We start from the raw sequence: 19,258 nt of genomic DNA, 5'->3' as shown, positions 1-19,258 counted from the left end.
GCTTATTAGCATTCATGACTTAAAAAGTGTTAATGGTTATACCCTTAAAATCTTGAATGGCAATTCCTTTGTAAACAGGTGCCTAGGGAATAGTGCTTTTTTTTTTTTTCTTACACAACAAACATTTATGGTAGAGGATTATTATAATGAAGCAAAGTGTCTATTTTCAGCTTCCAATTACCTTTCAATCCAGTTGCCATCATTACACTACACTTGCGTTTAGTGTGCTAGAAGTTGGAGAAATGAGTGCATTACCATCAGAGCATGAAGGCCAGTGTTTTGCATGAGCGTTGCTGGAGCAATTTCTCAGATTCTGCACCTGGTACCCTCATCCTCCAGTGCCTTCATTTGGGGTTGCTGCTTGTGCAAAGTGCTAGTCACTAGTTGGAATAATTTTCAAACCCTGGTGTGGATTGTCTAGTTAACCACAGTTGCATTTTCTTTGTGGCACATTTTTGCTTTAAGCAGCGTCCTTGTGATGATTCCAGATTTGTCACGATAATAAAAGAGAGAATGTTCTTACGTACTTGGTGCTACCTACAAAGTGGACATTTTGAACATCCCCTTGTGGGGAGGGGCACAAGCCCCAGTTGTCACAGAATGGAGAAGCTGAGACCTCGATCCTCTGGAGAGAAACGAAGAGGGAGTCTTAGATCTGCAGAGTTTGCTGTGTGCAGCTGAAGGGTGGAGGGGGCACGAGAGGACAGGGAGAAATGGGTGAGGTGGGCAAATGGGGCTGCAGCATTGGCTCTGTGGGCCAAACCTGGAATAAGGTGGAGCCGACCAGGGACGCTGTTGCAGATACTTACCAGCTGGTACAAAACAGGTACCACCCCGTAACTGCTACGGGCCGCGGCACTGGAACAGTGCCCCAAGAGTTGCTGGTGTGCAGGCATGAATTCATGGGGGAGGTCTGGGTGCCGGAGAAGACACCGGTTGCGTGAGAACACTGAAGAGGCTGGAGGTACAAGAATCCTTAAAAACTTAAGCCGGTGTAGCCGTACCATAGTGCGCAAGCAGAAAATCAACTCGGCTGATGTGTTTGTGTTCCCCACAACGACATTGTGTAGGAAAAGGGCAGGTAGAGTGTAGACCTCGCCTGGTGCCAGGCACACAGCAGGTGCTTGACAGATATTCCTGAGAGAATTTATAAATGCACTTGCCATGAAACAGTGTATCAGAAATCCTCCCTTTGGGCTACAAGAGTTAATTTCCATGAGAACCTTCTTGTGTTTTGCTGGGTTTGGGATTATTTGTATATTATGTGATTTTCAAAACGTGAAATGGTGGTATGGATAGGAAAGGAAAAACAAGATGTCCTTCTAGAGAGAAAAGAATAATTTTTCCTTTAAATAAAACCAGAGAGAGCTGTTGAATCTCCTGGTATTTTTACCTTTGTTGTCTATCTTGTAAAATTCATGCAGGATAAAAATCAACAGTCTTTTACAAAGGCAGCTAGTTCAGTGTTTTAAGGGGGCATATATTAGGTGGCTTGAAATATCTGTGATGGAGAATTGCAATAGAATGTACTTTTTTCTGCTGAGAAAATGATAGCGATCACTTTGTAACCGCAGGCACAGTATCGGGATGAAACATGGTGTTTGTGTGTTAAGGCAGAATGTCTCTTTGCGGTGATGATGAAGGCAGCAGCCGGCTTGGCCAAGTCAAGCAGTATCTGTTCTATAACGAATAAAACTTCTATGTCCTTTGAATACCAGACTAACCCCAGTGGAAAAAAAAGTGCATGTCATAGGAGCTTGGGAATAGTGGATAGTTGTGATGAGCTCTCTTAGGAGGAGCTAAAGTATATGCAATTTTTGATGGAACGTAAAAGATTCCAGAGAATTTGTTTATTTGACTTACGCTACTCCTTTAAAAAAAAATTGAAGTGATTTTCAACAGATGTTTAATAATGACATTAATGAAGTGGGTCTAGAAAATGAAAAATCAGAACCAAGGGAAAGAGAATGCAAACTATTATGTGTCCATGGTGCTTAAGGGAAACTTTATTGAGGCCCAGGGCCTTAGGGCTCAGGCAGGAGGCTTCCCCGTGGGCAAAGGAAGAGCCAGTGGAGGACCTTACTTGACCTTCTTCTTGGGGTGCAGGTTGTCGGTGTGGCCGCTGCTCTCCTTGCGGCAGTTGATCGCACAAGGGTGCAGGTGAGCATGAGGCTTGCACCCGATCCTCTTGTCACAGGTGTGTTTCTGGGCCGGCTGGTGGAGGGAAAGCTCCATGATGCCACCCCATGGGCGAAGCACCAGTGCAGGGTGGACTCTTTCTGGATATTGTAGTCTGACAGAATGTGGCCAACCTCCAGCTGTTTGCCCGCGAAAATCAGATGCTGCTGGACAGGTGGGGTGCCCTCTTTGTCTTGGATTTTGACTCTGACGTTCTCAGTGGTGTCACTGGGCTTGACCTCAAGGGTGGTGGCTTTGCCCATCAGGGTCTTCACAAAGATCTGTGTCTCTCCATCTGCACAAGGCCACCGCCACTGCCAAACCGCTCAGCTGCCTCATTGAAGAGAAAGAGCGAAGGTAGGCTCTTTGATTGTTATGGAGAACTTCCTGGCAGCCATGGCCAAAGAGAGTCATGACAAGGTACGTAACTCACACTCTTGGAGAGAAGAGAGCATGTGAGTTTTTCACAGGAAGCAAACCTTTTGTAAAAGATTGCAGTTTGGGGACACCTGGACGGCTCAGTCGGTTAAACGTCTCACTTCGGCTCGGGTCATGATCTCACAGCCTCTGTTGGATGGCCTCTGTGAGACGGCTGACAGCTCAGAGCCTGGAGCCTGCTTCGGATTCTGTGTCTCCCTCTCTCTGCGCCTCCCCAGCTCACACTGTCTCTCTTTCTCTCTCTTTCTCTCAAAAAATAAGTAAACATTAAAAAAAATAGGGATGTCTGGGTGGCTCAGTCAGTTAGGCGTCTGACTTCGGCTCAGGTCATGATCACACGAGTTCAAGCCTCATGAGTTCAAGCCCCACCTCGGGTTCTATGCTGACAGCTCGAGCCTGGGGCCTGTTTCAGATTCTGTCTCCGTCTCCCTGCCCCGCCCCTGCTTGCGCTCTGTTGCTCTCAAATATAAAATAAAACAAGAAAAAAAAAAGTTTTTTAGTTAATAAAAAAAGAAAAGATTGCAGTTTTAATTATTATTATTTTGAAACTGAGGATCTTATTTGATCATTTGGTTTACTTACTTTGTCCCCTGTTGTTTTTTTAACTGTTATAGTTACTCCTTTGCTTCGTAGTTTCCATATTGTCAGTAATCCACTCATTAGTTCCATCAAGGATACAGAGACAGGAAAGGAGGTGAATTCAGAATAGTCAGCTTTGTAGTTAGTTACTATTGTGGTTAAAGTCATACATGATGTCATTTTAACTAAGTTTGCACTGTTGATATTTTTTTTTTTTATTCTTTGAGAACACAGAACAGAGAGTTATTTATATTTTTTAAATCCCTGTAACTTTATATAAACCCATCTAGCTTTTCACTGGGCTGGGGATTGGAACCCTTAATCAGTCTGTCAGTGTTAAAAAGTTAAATTCATGTCCACATCTTTATACATTTAATGTACATCTATAATAATTTAAAGTAGTATAATCAAAAAAATTTCTATTTGCTTCAGAAGAAAATTTTTGAACATTTTTTTAAGTGTATTTATTTTGAGAGAGAGAGCGTGTGTGTACCAGTGGGGGCAGGGGTAGAGAGAGGGAAAGAAAGAATCCCAAGTAGGCTCTGCACTGTCAGCACAGAGCCCAGTATGGAGCTTAAACTCAAGAACCACGAGATGATGACCTGAGCCAAAATCAGGAGTTGGACTTTTAACCGACTGAGGCACCCCATACATGTTTTTTTAAATTTTTAATGGCTATATAATATATGCCAGTGTTTTGTATGGTAATTTAGTCCTACAGTATATTTAAGTATCTGTTTTCTCAGTGAATATTTTTCAGCAAACATATGTGCATATAGTACATTTCACTGTTGAAGAAAATACAAGTGATGGGTTTACTAGATCAAAGAATATGCCTACCTTGACCATTGTATTATTCTCTGAAAGCATCAGTTAACTTTTTCACATTCTCACCCACAAAGAGGAGAAAAAGAGCTGTTGATAAACTAGTTATCTCCAAGCAACTTATGAACAGCTCTTTCCATCTCCTTTGTGGCTCACCTCTGTATATCCAGTTCTCCCGATAGGCTTGGCATTCCTGGCAGCAAATTCTCATAATTAGCATTTAGTGATGTCAATGATGCCCTCCTTTTAAAATACCCATTTATTGTATTTTGAGTTTCTGGTATATGGAATGTTGTGGCAGCAACTGCCAGTTGTGCTCAACATTCATTCTCTCTTTTTCAGAACCCACCAGTTTTAGCTGGTACATAGCCGTCCAGAATAAAGACTCTGTTTCCCAGCCTTCCTGGTCACCAGAGGAGGCTAGGTGGCTAGTTCTGGCTGATAGAATGTGAGTGCAAGGGTTGTTGGGGAACCTCTCGGATCCTTTTGAAAAAACTGGTGTGTGCCCTTTGCCTTCTCTTTCTTGTTTCCCTCTTCCTCCATCCTTCTGCCTGGAACACAGTTATGGTCACCCGAGCTCTAGCCACCACATTGGATCATGAGAACAAGGGCCTCCTCGAAGGATGTGGGCACCGTGTCCCGGAAGACTTTTGGTTCTGTGAGGACTTTATGGACCAGAGCTGGCTTCCTTGGTGCTGCACTGCCTACCTCTGGACTTTGACATACAAAAGAAATGCATTTTAATTTTGTTTAAATCATCATTTTGGGTCTTGGTTCCTCACAAATGAATCTAACCCTGGCTGTAACACGTGTATTTATATATAAGAGGTTACATCAGTTTACATTCCCAGACATCATCATTTTATTGGATGTGAATATTGCACGATAAGGCTGACAGTTGAGATCAAATTCAAGGCAAAGTGCAAAGATCAAATGTTTTTCTCAATTCTTATACCCCTTTCTATTAAAATCATCTTGATGAGAATAGCTGTGTTTATTAGGCTTTTCTTATGTGCTTACCTCATCGAATCCCCTATGAGGAGGTACAATTTGCTATTTCCATTTTACAGATAAAAAAGATGAGGCTGGAAACGATTAATTAACTTGAAGGGTCACTTATGTAACCAGTGGTGGAGCTGCAACGTATCCTGGATCTTCCTGACTCTACGGCCCAGCGTCTCACCTGTGCCGTCTCCTTCCATGTGCTGTTCTCTCTTCTGGGAACACCAGCCCTCCCTCTACCTTCTTGGCCTAGCTGCTTCTATGCACCCTGAGTTTCCTCTTCTCCGGCAAGCATTCCTTAATTTCTCTGTGCCATTCCATGATCCTGTTGCCACCATAGCACCGTATATATCTTCTCTCACAGCATTTATCACATCTTCCTGAACGTGATATTTATCTCCCATGGTTAGACACTGAGGTCCTGTGGAAAGATTGAGTCTCATTCTTTATCATAGCCCTAGAACTTAGCATGGTGCTTGGCACATAAGAGATGCTGAATAAATATTTGTTGAGTTGTTGAATGAACTCCTGTCGCTGTCCAAAAGATGTTTTTGCTACTTTTTAAAAGTTGTTTTTTGGCACAGATTATTCTGACTAGTCAGTCTGCTAGAATTTTTCTTGTTCTCGTACAGTCTTGCACCTACTAAATGTGTCTGTAATTTTCAAAGACTTGATTTAATAGATAATTTAGCCTTTGGTCATATGTGACATTTCCTCTTACTTCTCAGTGGGATGGCTCTGCTGTTAATGATTCCGCAGTATGAATCCACTTGTGTACTAATAGACTGCAGTGATCTTTTACATGCAGTCAGGAGAAAAATGAGATAGTTGCGAACACACATATGCATAAATTCATTCAGAAAAATGACTGCCTGGATCCCAAATTACATAATTATCCTCTTTTCGTATTTAATGGATAGGATAAATAAGCGGTTTCGGCTTTTCGTGTTGTCGAAAGATGTGCTGTCGTGTCAGAGGAGGGAAGAAACTAGAGCTTCCTGGGTAGTCAGACTGATGCATCGTTGTTCAGTCCAGCCTTTACCGAATTGTCATTCAGAGAGGTTGAATTAATTGACTCCCATTCATGGGATTGAAAATTATTTCTTAATTGTAAATTCCTATAGGGCACAGGGTCCTCATTTTCTGTATCTTTGAATCCCCAACATTCAGTGCAGTCCTTGACATTGTATAGAGCCTCCTCAATCAAATATGGGCATCAACAGGAGGAATCATCTGCTGTCTCATTTAACTTGGAAGGCTGCTCATTCTTAGATTGTTTGAGCCTTTCACTTTTGTGCTATTGGCCTGTTTACCTATTGGCATAGAAGTTGCCAGGAAAGAGCAAGGTGATGAAACCAGAAGCCAAGGATGGGGAACTAACTAACTGCTGCCCTCAGGTTTGTTTGTTTGTTTGTTTAGCTAATTTAACTATTTTTAAAATGTACTGTTGAGGGGCGTTAAGTGCAGTGACATTGTTGTTCAGCTGACCCCACCATCCATCTGCAGAACTCTTCATCTTCCCAAACTGATGACACTCTGTCCCCGTGAAACAGAAACTCCTGCATCCCCTCCCTGCAGCCCCTGTCTGCTTTCACACCATTCTGCTTTCTGTCGCTACGAATGTACACACTTGACTATTTTAGGTGGAATCGTGCAGTGTTTGTCCTTTTTTGACTGGCTTATTTCACATTAGCATAGTATCTTAAAGTTTCATTCATGTTGTAGCATATGTCAGAATGTCCTTGCTATTTAAGGTTGAGTTATGTCTATTTATGCATTCATCAGTCAAAGGGCACTTTGTGCTTTTTTAGCTTTGTGAAAACGCTGCTATGAATATGGGTATAGAAATAGGCCCGCCTCTTAATTTCACCACCCCCCTGCAAAGGGTATGCATCCAAGAGCAACTTAAAAATCCTTTAGCATCATCAGAATTAAAAATTTGTGCTTCAAAGGACACCATCAAGAAAATGAAAAGACAACTCATAGGGTGGGAGGAAGTATTTCTGAATCACGTATCTCAATGACTTATTTCTAAAATATGTAAAGAACCCTTATAACTCAACAATAACAAGGAGCACCCCCCAAATAATCCAGTTAAAAATGGGCAAAGGACTTAAGTAGACATTTTGCTGAAGATATACAAATGGTGGCCAACAAGTACAAAGAAATGCTCAACGCCGTTATTTATCATGGCATACAGATCCAAACACGTCAACTAGGATGACAATAATAAACAAAGACAACAAGTGTTGGCAAGGATGTGGAGAAAGTGGAGTTCTGGTGGAAATGGAAAATGGTACAGCCACTTTGGAGTACAGTTTGACACTTCCTCAAAATGCTGAACATAAAGTTATATAACACGGCAGTTCCACTCCTAGGTAGTATATATCCAAGAGAAGTGAAAGATGTCCATATAAAAACTTGTCTGAAAATATTCATAGCAACTCTAATCATAATATCTAAAAACTGGAAATAGCCCAAATGTCCTTCAACTGGTATACAGATAAAATGAGGTATATCTTTATAGTGGAATATTATTTGGCAGTCAAAAGAAATACTGATATATTCTATAACCTGAATGAACGTCAGAAACATTATGCTATGTGAAAGAAGCCAGTCACAGAAGACCACATAGTATGTGATTCTGTTTATATGAAATGTCCAGAGTAGGCAACTCTATAGAAACAGAAAATAGATAAATAATTTCCTAGGGTGGGGGAAGTGGGCAGGTGTCAGGGGAGAATGGAGAGTGATCGCTAATATGTGTGTTAAGATTTAATTTGGGAATGATGAAAATATTCTAAAATTAGATCATGGTGAGGATTATAATATATTAATACATTAAAAATTATTGAGTTGTATACTTTAAATTGTGAACTTTATGGTATATGAGTAATATCTCAATAAAGGTGACAGGGCACCCGAGTGGCTCAGTTGGTTAAGTGTCTGACTTTGGCTCAGGTCATGATCTTGCAGTCTGTGAGTTTGAGCCCCATGTTGGACCCTGTGCTGAGAATTCAGAGCCTGGAGCCTGCTTCAGATTCTGTGTGCCTCTCTCTCTCTGCCCCTCCCGGGCTCATGCTATCTCCCTCTCAAAAAATAAAGAATGAAATCATGCCATTTGCAGCAATGTGGATGGAACTGGAAGGTATTATGCTGAGTGAAATCAGTCAGAGAAGGACAGGTATCATATGTTTTCACTCCTATGTGGATCTTGAGAAACTGAACAAGACCATGGGGGAGGGGAAGGGGAAAAAATAGTTATAAAAAGAGAGGGAAGGAGGCAAACCACAAGAGAGGCTTAAATATGGAGAACAAACAGGGTGGATGGTGGGGGAAAAGGGGGAAAATAGGTGATGGGCATGGAGGAGGCACTTGTTGGGATGAGCACTGGGTGTTGTATGTAAGCCAGTTTGACAATAAATTATATTAAAAAAATAAACATTTTAAAAAATTTTTTTAAAAAGGTGTTAAAAACTTTAAGCGGTGGGATCCTAGCATTCCACAGGATGATGTGCTATCATTAAAGCAGTCTTTTTTTCTCACTCTCCATAAAATAGAATAAGGATAGATTAGAGATTTGCCATTGAAAATAGGAAAGAAGGGGCTCCTGGGTCTGTCGTTTGAGCGTTCGACTTCGGCTCATGATCTCATGGTTTGCGTTCGTTGGAGCCTGCATTGGGCTCACTGCTGTCAGTGCAGTATCACTTCCAATCCTGTCCTCTCTGCCCACACCTCAAAAAAAAAAAATATACATAATACCTAAAAAAAAAAAAAAAGGAACTATGAAGAAAAAAGAAAATTAAACTGTTTTGTTTCCCATGGTTGCAAGAATAAAACAGATTTTTGACAATATTTATCCATTTCCTAAAAATGTAGCATTTTTTTCCTTTTACAAATACAGACGATTAATGAAATTGAGCTTTGCATCACAGAACTTTAACAAACTTTAAAGATATTTTTTTTCCCGTCTTTCCCTTGGCATGTAAGCCTTTCTGCCTCTGACTTTGTAGGCGAGGCGGTGTGCACCCATATGACTGCATGTCTGCACTTCCCGCCTACAATTACCTCCTTTTCGCACATGATTCTCTTCTTCAGTTGGTGTTTGGCCCCTAATACTCAACTGACTTTTTATAAACTAACAGTCCGTCTTCTTTCTAATAAGTTGTTCTTAGTCTACCAGCAGGTGTGGTTAAGGCTAATTGAGAGAGATTTACTTGTTATTGGAAAATACCTGTTAATTTAAATTTGGGATTGTATGTAGATTTTATTTATCTGCACTATTCCTGGCTTTGGTTAACATGTGGCCAAACTGTGCCGGCCTCTGCTTTAACTCTTAGTTCCCATTGCCCTCCCATCCTGCCCCTCACACAGCGCCCCCCCCACCCCCCGCCGGGATTTGTATCTAGGTACCTGGCTCATTGATTGAGGAATTGTGGGAAGACCAGTGCCTGCTTTAAACCTGTCACAGTGCCTTGCACTGTGTAGGTGCTTAGTAATCGTTTGCTGTGTGAATAATTCTATGTAGAACTTAAAGATGTGAGCCATAGAAAAGCAGTTTCCATGTGGTAACTTTGTTTTATTTTTTAATGTCTGCTAAAAGAATGTACACAACCCGCTGAGAAAAATGCATGCCGCTTACTGTTTGATTGGTCATGACATAGGTTTATAAGCATGCCAACATGGTTAAAGCACAAGAATTAAACCACAAGCATGAAAATAACGTTTGACTTTTCTTCCTGACAATCTGTGCATGAAATTTGTCAGGGCAGAGTCTCCCAAAGGCACCTCTGGAATGCGAGCTCTGAATGACTTTTTGGTTTTTGTTGGCGGGGCAGATCAAAGACATCAGTTCTGTTAGTGCTTTAACCAAGAGAAAGATAAACCTAATCCAGAGCCACACACGCACTTTTAAAACAAATACCTTGTTTCCTGACGTCTTGTTTCCTACTGTAGCATGATTTGCACTGGCCACGAAGAATGTAAGTGATTTTTCTCAAGTTGCTACTTTTTTTGGCTATTGCTCTTAGAAGTAGATGGTGGAATATTTACCATCAGAGAGCAGAAGACAAAGGTTTAATTTCTGTTTCAGCAAGATGAGTTTTAGAGATTAAACAATGGAGGAGTTAAGTGGATGTGCCTGCTGTTGTTGCCATCATAGTACTGGTGGCCATTGTGAGGGGGCTAAGAAACTGAAGGCCTGACAGTACGGGTATCTACCCTTCCCGTCTGAGTCCTCTATTCTGGCCACATCCCACCTTCTCAAGGAGGAAGGGTCTTGCTCCAAAAGTCCAGACAGCCGAGTTTGAGACCAGGCCCTTTGGAGGAGTCTTAGCCTAAGGAATCCTGTCCCCTACTTTGGATATTTGTGGGAGCAGTTTTAGTTGTTACAGTTATGAGTATGACATTATTTATGAGTTTTATTCACTTCAGGTTAATAAAGGTGGTATTGTAAATACTGATTATGAAAAGGTGGTGGTGGATCTTTAGTTTTAGTGTTGAGAACCACTTGGGTTAGATCACTGGGCTCTCTGAGCCTTAATTTGCCTTTTTCTGAAATGGAGATAACAACTGCTCTGGCCATCTCTCGGAATTATATTTGAGGATCAGATGTGGAAATAATGTGAATTGCTGTGTTTTCTCAACTGCAAAATAGAGGGAATGCCAGCTTAACACAACCCTGGTCAGGATTAAGTAAGGGTCGCACACGTGAAGCACTTGGCAAATGGTTTAGCGAAATGCAATGATAATGTGTCCACCATCAACTAATTATTTAATCCTGACTTCCTACCATAAACTCTGTTGCCCAGCCGGCTGCCTTACGATTGACTGCATACATTGGGTGACGTTCCTTCTTCCTATCTCAGACCTTGCTGCTTGCTCCCTCTCTCTCTCTGAGCCCTTCCTGGAATTTTTCTCCCTGTCCTCTCTGCCTGTTCCAAACTGTTCTTTCTCAAAAATGTCTCTCCTCTAACCTCACACAGGGCTCAGTGGGAAGTGTCCTGTTCAGTTGTTCGCCTCTTGGAACACTTGGTTTTCTTTCCATGCACAAGTGTTTTGTTGCTCCCTGGGATCTAAGTTCCTTGGCCTTAGAACTCAGGGCTGCTTGACTGGTAGGTAATAGAAAGTCGTTTGTTGATTTTCCACACCCAAGGGACATACTTTAGAATGAAATAAGCCAGCGAACCTGAGCCTTTTCTTCCTTGGAGATAATATAACCACCCAAACAATAACACTCAAATAGTTACAGACTTTAAGAACAGGAAAGAACCTTAGGGAGTTACTCTTTACTGCTTATCATAGGTGCTTTATATACTTTCTATCCTTTGTTTCTCATAATAATATTAAAAGATAAATGTAGTTACTCACATTTTACAGGCAAAAAAATCTAAGACTCAGAGATGTTAAATAACTTGTCCAAGGTCACTCATTGGGAACTAGTAGAAGGACAGGTGAAACCTAGCTTTTTGTCTTCAAGACACATGTTCTACTATTTTACTCTCCTTGAGGGAAATGAAGTTTTGGTCATCACTAGAAAACAGCATGTGAGAGGGCACCTGGGTGGCTCAGTTGGTTAAGTGTCCGACTCTTGATTTCAGCTCAGGTCATGATCTCATGGTTTGCAGGATTGACCCCCGGATTGGGCTCTGCACTGAGAGTGTGGAACCTGCTTGGGATTCTCTCTCTCTCTCTCTCTCTCTCTCTCTGCCCCTTCCCTGCTTGCTCTCTCTTAAAAATAAATAAACAAACTTAAAAAAAGAAAGTAGGGGCACCAGTCAGTTAAGCATCTGACTTCAGCTCAGGTCATGTGGTTCATGGGTTTGAGCCCCGTGTCGGGCTCTGTGCTGACAGCTCAGAGCCTGGAGCCTGCTTTGGATTCTGTGTCTCCCTCTTTCTCTGCACCTCCCCTGCTTGTCTTCTGTCTCTCTCTCTCAAAACTAAATAAACATTAAAAAAAATTTAAAAAAAAAAGAGTGTGGGGGGAGAAATCTAAGAGAGTCTGGGTTTAAAAAAAAAAAAAAAAGCATGAAACAGCCATCCTTTCCAGTGTAGAAACAACTGAGGTGTAGACACTGGGTATTATTAGATGACCCCAATCTAAGCCAGACTGGTGTTTTGCTAGGATGCCAGTGAGGGGGAGAGGAGCTTCATCCTGCAGTGTCGTGAGAAGCACCAGGAAGACATACAGAATGCAGCAAGCCAGTTTGAATAACACAGTGGCAGGTGCACAGCATCTGAGACTGTGGGCTTGGACCCCTGATTTACAGCCTTGTCAGTTGTAGGACCTTGGACAGCTTCCTTATTTATCTTCTCCATGCCTCAGTTTCTGCATTTGTAAAATGCAGGGATTATATTAGAACCTACCCTTCAGGGTAGCTGTGAAAATTTTGGAAAGATTTAATACTCATAAAGACTGAGAACACTGCCTGGCACATAGTAAAGGCTCAGTAAGTGTTGGGGGTTGTTGCTATAACTGTTACTGAGGCTGTAGAGGATATTGCCAGAGAACTTCAAATTTTCATGGCTGCTTGGTAAGGGCCAAGGCTGGTGGCCCAGAATCAGTCTCAGAAGCCTCATGGGTGTGTGACCACGTGTAGCTGGCAGTGTGTCCAGGGAAGGCCGGAGACAGTCTTAAGATGCTGAGCAGTTTTATTATTAAAAGTAAATACCAACACACTCTATTTTTCTTTCAAGAATCCAGAATAAATTGATTTTCTAGGCAAGGTTTGTAATTAAGTGCTAAGTCCCTCATACTGTTCTCTGGAAGTCCTATTTAAGTTCCAGAGAGGCATGAACAGTTTATCAAAGTTTTAGATTTGCTGATTGACCCTTCATAAAGTTGGGCTTACCTGCTTTTAGGAGAGCGCTTCACTTATTAACTGAGTGAGGCTGCATGGGCCTCAGGTTACCTGGTTGGCTCGCAAGGTGCTTAGGAACACCAAGGAGTGTTTCCCCGATGAGATGTGGAAAACATTAAAGGGCTAGATCTGGAAGGGGAATTTCAGCCGATGTTTCTGACGTTGGTGTTCTGGTCAGCCTGAGGCATCAGCTCATCTCCTTCCCTACTGGAAAGTGGGAGCGAGAGACCGACGTGATCATTTAACCTGTTCACATTTGGTCATGCAGGGTGGGAAATGGCAGTTACTCTTTCATCAGCTTCTTTTCATGTACTTTATAATACCTGTACAATTGTTTTCTTCTTTGTAAGGGCCTCGGAACTATGCTACTGGACACAAGCACACAACCCTGCTGGCCTTGAGCTGGTATTGTTCTGTGGCTTGTGTTGTGAAGCTTAGTTGATGATAGTCCTGTAGGGATGATTTCCCACCCTTTGCTCCAGAGAGGCTCCTCACCAACCTTTACACCTGTCCCAGGGTCCCTTTCCCTAGAATTCCAGGAGCCCCGTTGTGGCACCCCTATACCTAATTTTGGGAATTTGGAACGCTGCCATTGTACGGGACTATTGCTGTACACAGAACCCCCACGGGGTCTCATAAAGATGGGAATGGAAGCGCTATGGGAAATCTGTGCTACAGCACCTTCCCGAGACTTAACTGTATCTGGAAACGCGGCTGGTGTTCAGGTGACAACAGCTCCTTGTGTTTTCCCATGGCAGCTCAGAGTGGTAGGGACCCTCCCTTATCCTGGCGAGCAAAAAGATTGGAGTTCAGAGAGGTTGAGGAGGGAGAGGAGGTATAGTGGTTCACCTTCTATTCTCTGAACAATGATCCAGAGGATTCTCATAAACTGTACATTGAGTTGCAGAAAATGAACAAACGTTCTCTGTTTTTATTCCTCAAGGTCAGCTTTTCATGGCTTTGTCCCTGTCATGCATTAATAATAGCTGATACTCATTGAGCTCTTAGATTTCTCATTAAACCTCACAGCGCTATGAGGAAATTAATAGTACTCCCATCTTTACAAAGAGGAAACCAAATTTGAGAAAGATGAACTTTCCCACCGTGTCACAGCTAGTAAGAGACACACTGGAATTTGAACTCAGGTCCAACTGCCACATCATTGATTTAGCTGTGATGCTGACTGTCCCCTGGCTTTCCATCCTCAATTCTTCCCTAATTCCACAGTGCAAATGCTGCCTGCAAAGACCATTTCATGCTTTGTATTTTGCACTGGTGAAATCCTGTGAATGGCTTTCTGTGCTAGGAGGTTCATGTCCATCCAATTCCTTTATGCTCTGAAAAGGAGGAGCCTCCCTCTTTTGAACAGAGCACAGAATGTTCAGAAGTATGAGGCCTGAAGGAGAGTCTGGTGGGAGCAGCTTACCGAGGGACCCTGTTCTTCCTCCTCTCCCCTCTTGGTCACCTTCCCTTTGATCCTTGCTGCCACTCCCCTCCTCTGGCCCATTGGAGATCCCAATTTCTACTTTTCTCTCTAGCCCAGACCCCTTTCTAGAGGCACATCTAAACAGGAAATTGGCATTTTCAAAAGAACTTTTGCTCAGGAGGGAAAACCAAAAGAAATTAATAACGGAAAAGAAGTGTATTTTCACTTCATATTTTTATTTCTAAAACTATGGATTTTACTGAGCCCCCAGCCCCTTTCAGCACTTAATGGATGTGAGCAGACTCCTAGCCCTTTGCTGGCCTGTAGGTGCCATTTTCTTTTCCCAGCATCTGAGATCTGATTTATTTGCCACCCACTTTTTGAAATGCAAACCTTTTTCTCTGGATTGGGTCCTCACAATTGATTCTAGTTTCCACCCTGAAGTATAGTGATAGTTTAAAAATGTATTGACAGGGCACCAGGGTGGCTCAGTTGGTTAAGTGTCTGACTCTTGATTTCGGCTCAGGTCACGATCTCATGATTCATGAGATTGAGCCCTGTGTTGGGCTTTGTGCTGATGGTGCGGCTTGCTTGGGATTCTCTCTCTCCCTCTCTCTCTGCCCCTCCCCTGCTTGTTCTCTCTTTTTCTCAAATAAACTTAGTAAAATATATTCACAAATTCTCTGTAGTTTAAAAGGTTGAGATAAACTTTCTTCCTCTTGAGTATAGGCTGTGTTTGATGACTCACTTCTAATTAATAGAAAGTAGAGGAAGTGATGGCATTAGATTTTGGAGACTAGGTCATAAAGGCATTGCAGCCTCTATTTTGCTTTTTTTTTAGATTACTAGTTCTGGGGGAAGCCAATTACCATTTTATGAGGATGCTCAACCCTACCGAGAGGCTCACCTGGCAAGGGAATGGAGGCATCCTACCAACAGCCACGAGACTGAGCCATCTTGGAAGTACTTCTTCCAGCCCCAGTCAAGCCTTCAGATGAACACTGCCCCAGTTAGTATCTTGACTGCAGACTCTTGAGATCCTGAGCTAGAGCAACCCAGCTAAATTGCTTCTGAATTTTGACCCACAGAAACTGTGAGATTATATAAATGTTTGTTGCTTTAGACCCCTAAGTTTTGGGAGTAAATTGTTATGTAGCAATAGATAATCAATATGGGTGCATAACTAATTTTTGAGTACTATTTGGGGCAATGATTGTTGTACGCTAGTTTCATTGACTTCCAGTTTATTCTTGTTTAGGAACTTCCTAGCTGGTTAAATTATTTCAACCATCTAAGCTTCAGTTTCTTCTTCTCTAAAATGGGGATAATAATAGATTCTACCTCAATGAGTTGTTTTAGGTGCCTGGTTCATAGTAAGGCACTCAGTAAATAGGTAACCAGTCGTGTTAATATTCTCAACTAACATAATTCATAGTTCCTCTTTTTTCCTCAATCCATTCTTTTCTCCTATTGCCACAACTTCTCACTTCCTAGAGAAACCTGGTAAAGAACTTGCTGTTACACCATGAGCATAGGTCTCTTTTAGCTGTTATCATGTTATGCTATGATAGATTACTTATGGATCTCACTAGTCAGCAATAAGCTTTACGAACATAGGAAGGAACTTACGGTCTTTATTTCCGTAGTTCCTAACACCAGATAAATGAATGGATAAGTTATACAACTTCATGTGATATATTTGCCCATAAGTTGATATTGGTACTTAATTATAATTAACTTATGTAATTAAAATTAACTCCTGTCTCCAACCAAAGAGGGTACATATTAAAAAGAAGAGCAAACTGGAGAGTCCCTTGTTCATTTTGCTCTCTGCCCTTCCATCCCAAGAAACTATGATTTTACTGTGGGTTCATAATTGTTCTCACTTCCATATCTTTTGAGCATATAGAGACCATTTAGAAGTTCAAGGGGAATGTTGCTATGGGAACATCTTCACAGTAGGTAAAATATAGTTGATTTTTTGAAGCATTTTATTTTTATTTATTTGTTTTTAAATGTTTATTTATTTATTCTGAAAGAGAGCGAGCAGAGGAGGAGCAGAGAGAGGAGACAGAATCCCAAGCAGGCCCCGCACTGTCAGCACAGAGCCTGACGAGGGGCTTGAACCCACAAACTGTGAGATCATGACCTGAGCTGAAATCAAAAGTCAGAAGCTTAACCTACTGAGCCACCCACGTACCCATTAGGCATTTTAAATTCAAAACTATGATTCAGATTATTTATTGCAACACAAATTCTCATACTGTGGGCATTGAATGCTTTTCTCTAATGCTGGAAAGCAACATATCACAGAGAAAGTGAATGGGATTGTGTCTGACACAGGTCCAAATCTAGATTCTAGAATTTATGAGGTATATAGCCACTCACTCATGTAACCAGGCTTCCATGAATCTTCTTATCCCACATTCCCTCTACTTACTCAGTAGATGTCTACTTATTCAGTAGACATTTGATAGGTATTTTCCATATGTCGAACAATGCCAAGTACAGGGGCTATGCCATCAAACAAAACCTGGTCCTGTCTGTAGGGATTTCTGAGGACTGACAAGTTAGGGTCAACACATGGGGTGAGTGGGTATCCGGCAGCTCTCCAGCACAGCATTATGGGGTTAAATTTTTCTTAACACAGATTCTGGGTCATATTCAGCCCCTGGTGATTGTATCTTTCCAGCTGGTAGGTTTGGATCCTATGGAGCAGTCCAGTGTGGTGTTTACTTTCAGGTTTGCTTTGCTAAGGGAAATCTGGGACTTGTTACTCTGCTATTAAAACATTAATTAGTTCTACTTGAGACAGTAAGCATCATGTAAGCCAAAATTAGTAATTTTAATATCTCTTCTGCTGGTGCCAAATGGGAGTGAGAGCCAGATCTGGTGGAATGTGAGCCTAATGCTCTAGGCCCAAAAGCCAAGGGATGCTCAGCAGAATTTAACGAGGGAGGAGGGACTGGGCCCATGGTAAACACACAAACTGCTCAGGAGAGTCCTAGAAACTGGAAAAAGGCAACTTGTTCACGTGACTCTGTGTCTTTCATGATACTCCTTGACAAAATTCATTTATCCCACCCATCCATCTGTCTGTCCATCCATCCAGTCCTTCTGTCCATTCATGCATCTGTCCATTCATCCATTGACAAATGCTGCATGTCAGAAGTAAACAGAATATATATATTAACACCCAGTGTTAGGGAAAAAGGAGACGAATATTCTTTCAGTATTGATCCTGGGAGTATTGATTGATCCAGTTACTCTGGAGAGCAATTTAATAACACTTAAAATTGCTCTAATTTATATTTCCATTTGTCAAGCAATTCCACTTATAGGAATCTATCTGGATCATTTAGTAATGGAAATGTACATAATGTGTAAGAATGTTTATTACTGTTTTTTATGATAGCCAAAAAAGGGGGAAACAAATGAATTGTCCAGCAGTGTAGGGAAGTAGTGACCAGCTTGTCTGGACATAGGGTGGGACACAGTGAAGTCTTACAACAATGTGCTTTGGAAGACAGTTTAGTTAATGCCACATTGTTAAAACAGTGGGTCGCAAAGCAGTAAGAATAGAATTCTAATTTTGTATATTAAATGTATAAAAAACAGTGTTGACAGTGGCTATCTCTGAATTACTTTAATGTTCAAATTTTTGTTCTTTGTGTATTTCCAGACTTTCTACAGTGAACATGAATTACCTTTGTAGTTATGAAAAGGCATTAAAATAGACCTAATAAGAGGACAGCTTGCCTAAGGGTCTTGGTCAAGTGCTTTGGACCAGTGAGATGAGAATTCAAGAGTGGAGCTTAGCTGAAACAAAGCTGTTCTGTTTCTCCTGTCCGCATGTGTACTTTAACTCATTCAGCAGATACCAGTGTTTGCTCATGTGAGTCAGTCAATAAGGTTAGAGAGGTAGGCAGGAGCCAGATCACTGAAGACTGTGCAAGTCAGCCCATGTTAGGACTTTGGGTTTTATTCTAAATGAGGTGGAGACTGCTAGAGGATTTTAAATTGAAAACTGGCATGATCTGATCACCCTGACTGCTCTGAGCCACCATAGTCAGAGATACAAACTTGGTGTATGTTGCATGTGGGAGTAGATGGAAAAGGACGTGATTCTTCTCCCCAAGGTCTGGGGAGGGGGATCTTTGGGAGCAGGCTCAGACCCAGAGAACAACTACTAAAGTGTCCTCGAATGCACCAGCTGCCCCAGACTTGACCAGCAATCACAGGAGTCAAGGACAATCCTGGAAAGTCTTTCTGCAGAGAGGGCTGCTTATTGAAGTGTTTGGAGAGCTGGAATCCTTGGCACTGCTGAGTATCTGTCCAGTTAAGCCGTTGCTCAATATAGTCCGGAAGGTGGCTGAGAGCCCTTAGGTGCTGGACAGCTTCCACTGGCTGCTCCAGATCCCTCTTCCGCATCCTGCTCTGGGCCCTGGGAGGTTAATTGGTGTGAACCAGATACAGACTCTCTCACCCTCTTGTTGCCCATTGGTTTCACCCAGTGGGGAGGCCAGTGAGAGTGGTTGGAGGGAGAAGAGTGGTATTAGGGTAACTTTCCCCCACCTTCATCTGTTAAGTCACCTCTGGCTCCTGAGTCCCTTGACCACAGGTTTCAGCTTCTGTCAATCTTACTCACTCCTTCCAGGGTCAGTAAATGTTCCCTCCCTTCAACCTGGCAGACCTGGGGGTGGTGAGAGTCCCTTTGGTTATGAGTCCTGAGGCCTGCACTCCCTCTTGAAGTTTCTCTACACCCTACCCACACCTTTGTAAACAATCCCTTTATTAATCTCACCTCTAATTATGCAATTTGAGTTTGCCATCTGATTCTTGCAGGAAGTCTGTCTAATAATAAGCCTTCTTCCTGGTGGGATCTGGGATGTTCTGATCAAACAGGATTAGGGGCTGTATCGCAGGAGCCCACAGCCCAGAATGGCCTCGG

General features: G+C 42.1%; 1 pseudogene; it reads right to left on the bottom strand.

Annotated features, from left to right (window-relative positions):
- Window positions 1-2,079: 2,079 nt before the first annotated feature.
- LOC124501982 (ubiquitin-60S ribosomal protein L40-like) lies at window positions 2,080-18,738 on the bottom strand (annotated as a pseudogene).
- Between the last annotated feature and the right edge of the window lie 520 nt (window positions 18,739-19,258).

The sequence above is a fragment of the Lynx rufus genome, unplaced genomic scaffold (genome assembly GCF_022079265.1).
Source record: "Lynx rufus isolate CCGP_SWC_20201006 ecotype Redwood Valley unplaced genomic scaffold, mLynRuf1.p SCAF_7, whole genome shotgun sequence".
NCBI lineage: Eukaryota > Metazoa > Chordata > Mammalia > Carnivora > Felidae > Lynx > Lynx rufus.
Note: the sequence above shows the minus strand (reverse complement) of the source record. Positions and strands in the feature narration are given on the sequence as shown.